The sequence below is a fragment of the Etheostoma cragini genome, chromosome 22 (genome assembly GCF_013103735.1).
Source record: "Etheostoma cragini isolate CJK2018 chromosome 22, CSU_Ecrag_1.0, whole genome shotgun sequence".
NCBI classification, from domain to species: domain Eukaryota; kingdom Metazoa; phylum Chordata; class Actinopteri; order Perciformes; family Percidae; genus Etheostoma; species Etheostoma cragini.
Window position 1 is genome coordinate 3,882,693 of NC_048428.1, and position 7,711 is coordinate 3,890,403.

The 7,711-nt window shown below is 39.2% G+C and overlaps 1 protein-coding gene across 4 annotated transcripts in view; it reads left to right on the forward strand.

The window, feature by feature from the left end:
* The first annotated feature begins 2,369 nt into the window (after window positions 1-2,369).
* Window positions 2,370-7,711, forward strand: part of LOC117938255 (E3 ubiquitin-protein ligase HECW1) — a 186,271-nt gene continuing 180,929 nt past the window's right edge. For 2 of the 4 annotated variants that reach the window (XM_034862778.1, XM_034862781.1), the window contains exon 1: window positions 2,370-2,605. The gene's annotated coding sequence lies outside the window, so the exon portion shown is untranslated. Of the gene's footprint in view, window positions 2,675-7,711 lie in introns of all 4 variants that reach the window. The other 2 variants (XM_034862780.1, XM_034862779.1) reach the window with 2 other exon arrangements.

Below are 7,711 nucleotides of genomic sequence, written 5' to 3' on the forward strand. Positions count from 1 at the left end.
TTACACAGTGCTCGAGAACACTTTACAGAAAAGAGAAAATTAGAACGAAGCAACCTTAATATACAAAGATTAAAAGATGTAAAAAAAACTTCACTGTGCCTTGTTTTTCAGGGCTAGAAGGCTCTTATTAAATGAAGATGGTACAGCATCTCTGACCAAGCTCGCACGTCACACATCACAGGATAGCTTTCGTAGAATCTGTCAGACTACAAAGCCTGCTATGTAGACCAGAGCATTTTCCACCAAACCACCAAAACGAGTGGGGAGATAACTGTGGTCACACACAAGGGGTGAAATGTTGGCAAATGGAGGGTTAGGCCACCAACAGGCTTTCTTCAGCTCTTTTGGACATAGATGTAGCCCTGCCCTTTTCAAACTAAAAATGAAGACGCATAATATAATATATGTAAAGGGATAAGTATCTCCCCCTGCCTTTAGACAAATTTTCTATAGACAATAGAATATTTTCATTTATGAATGCTAATAGCCTTAATGATACACCTACTCTTTGGAGGTAAACCGGGAAGCTGATGAAGTATGGAATAACACTATCTCGGACAATCTGACCCTTCCTATGAAAATTGCCTTCCTTAAAAATTTGGCAACAAAGCACTGATGAAACACTTGCACTGAATCCTTCTCCCCTCAAAGCTACTTCCCACTTCTTCCCCCCATCTTTGTTCTTGGGGAACCTTCAAAATGAAAATGGAAGATTCGGGAGAGTCTACACAAAAACCTTTCAGAAAGAGGGCAAGCTTATTTTCTTCCTTCACATTTCTTAGAAACTTTCTTCAAAAAAACTCCTGTTTTGATGCATATCTGTTGATAACGAACCAAATTTGCTGAAATTGTGAATAAGCTTGTTGGCAAACCATTCTACAGTCAGATGTTCTGTTGCCTTTATTTTAGGTAAGTGTGAGACATGAGCGGTATCTTAATTTTGTTTGGGTGAATTACATGTGAATAATACAGTGTTGGGCAAGCTACTTGGAAATTGGAGTTAGCTAAGCTATCAGTTACCCTGCCATGAATAAAGCTTTACTACACAAAAGCTAAAAGCCAGTCAAATGCAGCAAGCTAAGTGACACAATCTCACACGGCAGTAGGCCAGCTCACTACATATGAAGCTACTTTAAGTTGCGCTAATTTCACATGACAAGAAAGTATAGCTTGTGTGGCCAAGCTACTTTATAAAGGAGTTAAGCTACTGAAAAGTTACTTGATTCAGGAAATAGTGAATCTACCACCAAAATGCTAAGTTACTAGCTAAGCTACAAGTAGCGACTGCCCAGCACTGATAATACAGTGTGTAAAAATCGCTGGCTAATGTTATACCAGTAATATTTGTTTTATTTCTACAATAGCATTCTTTTGTCAGTTGTAAGCTAAGTCAGTGTTATGGAATATGACTTATCAAGTCTCAGTTCATAGCCGGGTGAACACTGGCCGGTGCAGTAAACTTAACCTAGCTAACTGGCTCCGATTTCAGTACAGTAATATCAAAGATCTGCTCTGGCATCTTGTTCTTCTGCTGCTACGCAACTCGAAGTATGACCGGTCCCAGAAAGCGGCAGCATTTCTTGCTCACAGCAGTCAATGCGGCGTCTACTCTTTATTATTATATGGTTGTAATAATGTAATGCTTCCTGTTAGGTACCAGGTAGGCTGAATGGCAATTGTTACACATTAATGAGCAGACACTACGAAAAGGATATGGATGACTTTTACTTGATGATGGTCTGAGTAAAGGATTTTTTTAAGGTGTTGATCAGAAAAAACATGCTTTTTTTAAATAAAAATATGTATAATGTAAAAAATAAAATAAAATAAAAATATATATTTTTTTTAATATTAAATAACTTAGACATTATGAAATAACATATACATAAATTCAGAAAACATATGGGCTTATATCCATGAATTTGTGAAATAATCCAATGAAATTTGTTTAAAATATCTAAACATTAAAGTAGACTTTTGTTCTACAATTTTCAGGAAGCTATTATCCACCGCCCTATTCGTTCTAACAGCTGCAGCTCTCTGAAGGAAACGATGCACGCGAGGAGACTGATGTGAATAACAACAGTGCGCCTGCCACCGCGTGCGTGTGTATAGGACGTGTTTATGTGTTGGTTGATGATTGGGGTCAGAGAGAAGAGGCAGCGCACGCGAGGAGATAATCGCGTTGTCTGATTGGCTGTGAGGCATTGCTCTATCCGAGAAATGTATCATATAAGACCAGAAGTGGAACTTTCAAAATAAAAGCGTATTTTTAGTTGGAATTGCCTAAATCGATTGCCTAAAAGCTAGTTTTAATACGCATACCTTTTTGTATTTTAGTATTAGGAAATGTATTTAAAATCAAAAATTTTGACCAAACACCTTTAAAAAAAACCTTTTCAGGTCGCAGCTTTAATGGGCGATTCTGGCAGTGGCAGGAAATTAAGCTTTATTTTGGCTAGCTTTACACTGGTCCAGAGAAAGGAAAGGATGTGACTGCAGCCTCTCTTGCATGCCTCGTTGGCCCGTTACTCGATTCGCCGTTTTGTTTGTGTCCCTTTTCCTGCCTTCTACTGTCAAAATGGAGCTCGGTGGAAATTAGCAGGTGTGTACCTCTTCGAGTTCTCATCCTTAACTTTGGAACATGATCCTCCGGCAGGTTATTTTATTCCAGGCTGGTCGTTTTCATTCGTGCTGTGTAACGTCAAATGATGTAGCCTAAATTAGTCTCCAGCAGCGGCCCATCGCTCCCGCATATGTCATTTTCTCCCGACGCTAAATACTGTTTGAAACGTCGATGCGGCGTTCATCGGCAATGGCACATGAACACACACGAAATAACGTAAGAACCTAGGGTTGTCTGATTTTCCTTTTTCAATATGGAGCACATATCCGCCAAGCAAAACAAATGTAAAATTGTTATTTGGCGAAAACGGTTCTCTTGTAGCTTAATTTGCTGTCGTTGCTAGCAAGCCACATCTTAAAAGTTGGAATTATACTTCACTAAACATAACGTCAAAATTGAATTGTTATCCATTGGATAGGTGCCTAATCAGTGGATACAAATATGAGAAAGCCTTGAGTCATCTTTTGTATTAGACCTTCTATAGGCTATATTTTCCCCTATGAAACGTAACATTAAAGTAATTAATTGTCTGAATGTTGATTGGCATACTGTATCGGCGCTGGTGATGTCAGGGCCTACAGTTTGCTCTTAATTTGGGATGGAGGCTACTACGAGTCCTATTATAAGAGGAGGATTTCCCCTCCCACAATGTGTGGGAATTCCCAACCTCAGAATCCTCCTAAATACTGGAGCAACACACGACTGCTGCCTTTTTCCTTTTGTTTTCCTCTGGTGCCATGGACATGAAATCAGTCGCCTATAATTAACCCTCCTGTTATGTTGCCGGTCACATTGACCTTTTTCAGCTTCAATCTTCTGCTTGCCTTCATTATTGTTGTCAACATTTCAATGAAAACGGCACATAGGCCTATACCCCTGTTACAGTCCTCCTCCCTGCATCTGTCAAAAATCAGAGCTGGGTTGAAATCTCTGAACCTTCTCCACGCTTTTTGCAGCAAAAAGGTAGACAGCAAAAGAGTCCCAAAATATCACCAAAGTCAGTCACTGATCTCCATGCTTATCCTATGCTGGCCTCATCAAACTCTGGCTGCGACTGTTTTTTGCTGCCCCTAGCCTAATATATATATATATATATATATATATATATATAATACATCTTGACTGGTTTGCTTTTACTGTGTCTAAAAGGGGCATGAAAGGCTAACTGGATCAAGATGCTTTTCCTTCTCTTATCTCTGCCTTGTCTATCCCCTAATCAAGCAGCAAGCCAGAGGAAGTGGGAATTCCCAGAGCTGTTGACTCATGCTCTGCATGCATGGTCTGAGCAGTGGATGCCGGTCACCTGCTTTTTCCACATTTTATGCTATGAGTGAAACACTAGTTACACATTTATACTTCATGTAGTGGGGAATATGCTGGTAATACATAGCATGCACTTTTCCTCACAACGGCAAATACGCTACTCTCCATTAACACTCGCTCTCCTTGCATGACCAAACAGGCGCTGACATCACTCACTTAAGGCACCCTGCCATTCTTGCTATAACTTATGCTTGTCTTGGAAGGGGGTTGCGGTTAACCGCAATGCGCGGTAAGAGAAACACTATAGCGTTACGGCCCTATACCTTGTGTAGTTGCATTCCCCTCTCCCGTCCTTTCTCTCTAACTCACACACAAGTAAAACTTACACTGTCCAAAACCTAAATTAAGAATGAACTAAAAAATGCTATACCTGCAGAATATGCTTGAATGCAGAAAAAGCTAAATTGCTAAACTAGATTGCTGGCTTTAGGCAAGGAGGTCAAGCAGTGAGAATAATTAGAAGAGTGGGAACGGTTTAAATTAGTATGCATTTCCCTAAAATGTTAACTTACACCAAAAATGTATAAAACAAAAGTGGAGTATTTTAAGGTTTTCTGAAAAACTGTCACTACACTGAATAGCTGGCTTCAACACAAAGAAAAAGGTGAAGTTATGGAAAATTTTGCACGGAAATGGTTGTAATTAATGTAAATGTCTTTAACATTAATGTCTTTAGTTGAATAATACTAACATTGTATGTATGTTTCTGTATAATCTGATGCTAAACTGAATTGTCATCTTTAATTTGTATTATATTATATATGCAATATCTCCAGTCAGTCAGTCAGTGGAAAGTGCTGTGTCATGTTTGAAAAAAACAGCAGGTGTGGCTCATAAGCTGGTTGTCATAGTGATAGCTAAGTGACACCTGGTAGAGATCTCCAGGTGTCCAGATCTCATCTGTCAGAGAATGATTGGCAGCACGCCAATAAATCTCTTCATTTTGAGCACCCCACAACTTTGCTGAAGCTGTAGACATGCTATTAGCGACCAGTTGGGATGGATGAAATTCCATCCCAAAAGGGTCTCTAGTTTTTGTTGATTTGCAAAACATTGCATCAATTAAGTTTACTTTAATCCAAATCCTCATGACATTTGACTTGATTTTAAATGAATGGGTCAGTTTGACCCTGAACAGAACACGTGTATCAATTTATCAACATCACCCCTTAAAAAAAGTTTAAAAATGTGAACAAATTTTAAACTTTAGACCATCTTGCAATGGGATCACACCAGCTGCAGCGCCAAATCAGGCCAAAGATGTAAATTTGAGCTGCCCCTTCCCTACTTCCTACGCCCCTTCTTACAACAAACTTTCTTGGACCACACCCATTTTAAAACTTTTGAACCTTCATTTTGGTGTCAACTTTATACCTTTTAAAGTTTTGTGACTGCATCTTGCACTTTTGCAACACTAATGGAGAGACAAAATCTGGCCACAGACTCAAACACCTGGAAGAGTACTCTGAACTGCCTCTGTAGTTTCCACTACATTAGGTGTCTTCAAGATGATATTTTGTCATGATGACAAACACAAACACACATACACAGCACACAAACCAACCCAACAAAGCCACTTGGTCTGTGCTTCCTGTGATGACTGTTTAATAGGAAAAATAACAATTAAACAGAATTAAGTTCATGTTTACTTTTTAGGCTATTCCTCATTATTTTACTAACTTGTATAATGGCTCACCCTTCTCTGATTTTAAGCTCAGACTGACCCTCACTTTCCTGCTGAACTGTCTGATCTGGCTGGTAGGTTTAAAAAGTTAGCGGTGGACCCAAAAGAGATGTTGCCATTGCATTAAACTTCCCCATACTGAGTTATAGTCTAAATATATTAATGGATTGGAGACTGTCTCAAGCATGGTTTAATAAATTACAACTTTTATCTATTAAAGGAAAAAAAATTGTGATACTTTTAAAGTATTATGTAAACTCTTTTTAAATGACTGGGAGTGAGAGGACATGAAAGTACAGAGAGAAAATTAACTTTAGGATTGGGCATCGAGAATTGGATACAACTTGGAATCTTTTTTTAATTTTTTATTGGAAATTTGTTTTCCAATCCGATCATCAGTTCCAGATTTAACATGTGCAAGTTTTGAATTGTATTTGTGTTGTAGCCATGGACCACAGTAAGTGGCCCTCTAAAGTAGGGATGTCACCAGAACCAATACTTCCGGTGATTGACAAAACACAAAACACCAATGATAACCATTTTTTGAAGCACCGTAGGCACCGTTAATAACAATGCCAGTGTTAGCCGCATCAGTGCGGCGGCTCTTCTGGACCTGATGGGGGCAGTAAATGCGCCACAGTGTTCCAGTAGGTACATTAAGAAGGAGAGGGTCAAGACTTTGGGTTCATATCTTTCGGAACAATATGAATAAGAGTAAACAGTACCCGACCTAAAAAGCGGCATGCTCATTGCAAACTCAGTCTTCTCTTTCCAATATACAGCCCCCTCTCTTGGCTTCAAATAACTGTCGACCGCTGAACAGGCTACACGTTGTAAACAGTTGTGGCCGCTTGCCTGCTCCAGTAACGCCATTAGCAGGGTTAGCATGGCGGCGTTAACCACAGTTAGCCAGGACCAGTTGGGATCACTTTACTGGCAGTGTCTCAATTGTTTTTGCGAGCAACTTGGGTAACGTTACTCTAGGAATATAATTCAATGCGTGCACAAATGTCGAAATGACATAAATGCCCCTCCCTTGTAGCCGTGAAAAATTAGCCTGAAGCTTTAAGGGTTTGTAATGTCTCTGGTTACGCAACTGTTAGAAATACAGTACTGTTGTTGTTTTTGCACGGTACCTTTTGCCAACTACCCAAAATTAGCTATTTCTCAGTTTTTTTGTTCCTAGGCTGAATAAAAATACAGTGCACTGTACAGCCATTTTAAGTCTTTACTTTAACAGTCATTTAACATCAAACTATATCAAACTCCAATTCTCCCCTGTGCCAGTCTGTACTGCGTTACTGCTGTGCCGCCGTTTATTTCTGTCCTCCACCATACGTTTTGCCTCACCGGCATGCAGATTCTATTGACTCTACAAGTACTTTCAGAACGATGGCATGTCTATTTAGCTAGTATTTACCTTACACTTCAAGCACACCTGCACTGCTTCTCTTTTCTGGCGTTATCGTCATAAAAAAATCTGTTAGCAATATACTCTAAGTTAATTAAAAAAAATTCTGGTAAACGGTATACAGTGTAGCTTATATGTCTAGGGCTTTTATTGTGAAATGTAAGCCAGGAAAGAGTGTCTCTGGTAAAACGCAGCCTTTGTCATGGTTGGAAGTACTTATACAGTTTACCGTGCATACATTCTATGGTTTAGACAGCAGCCTTCGTGTTGTATTATGATCCCCATAAGTAAACAACACAACGTGATTGGTCGATGTCTTTCTCCGCGGTGAAAAAGCTCCGAAAAATCCAACCTTGTTTTGAAAATTAATTGCATTGCTATATCGCCACATAATATTCTCATTCTTTGTGAAAGTACTCATGACTTAAAACAACACTTGTAATTTCACAAAAAATTGTCCCTGGTGTGTCTGTAAAGGCTGCTACTTGCATAGTGAGCTAAGCTACCTGTTATTCTAGAGTAATGCAGCTTTTCTACTCTGAAGCTAATGTTGGACCCTAAATATGTACAATAATATTACGTATGGCATTCATAGCTTCCGAATGCTTGAGGAAATGTAGCTTGTGTGGACGCTACTGCATTAGCGAGGTCGTTAAATTTTATTCAC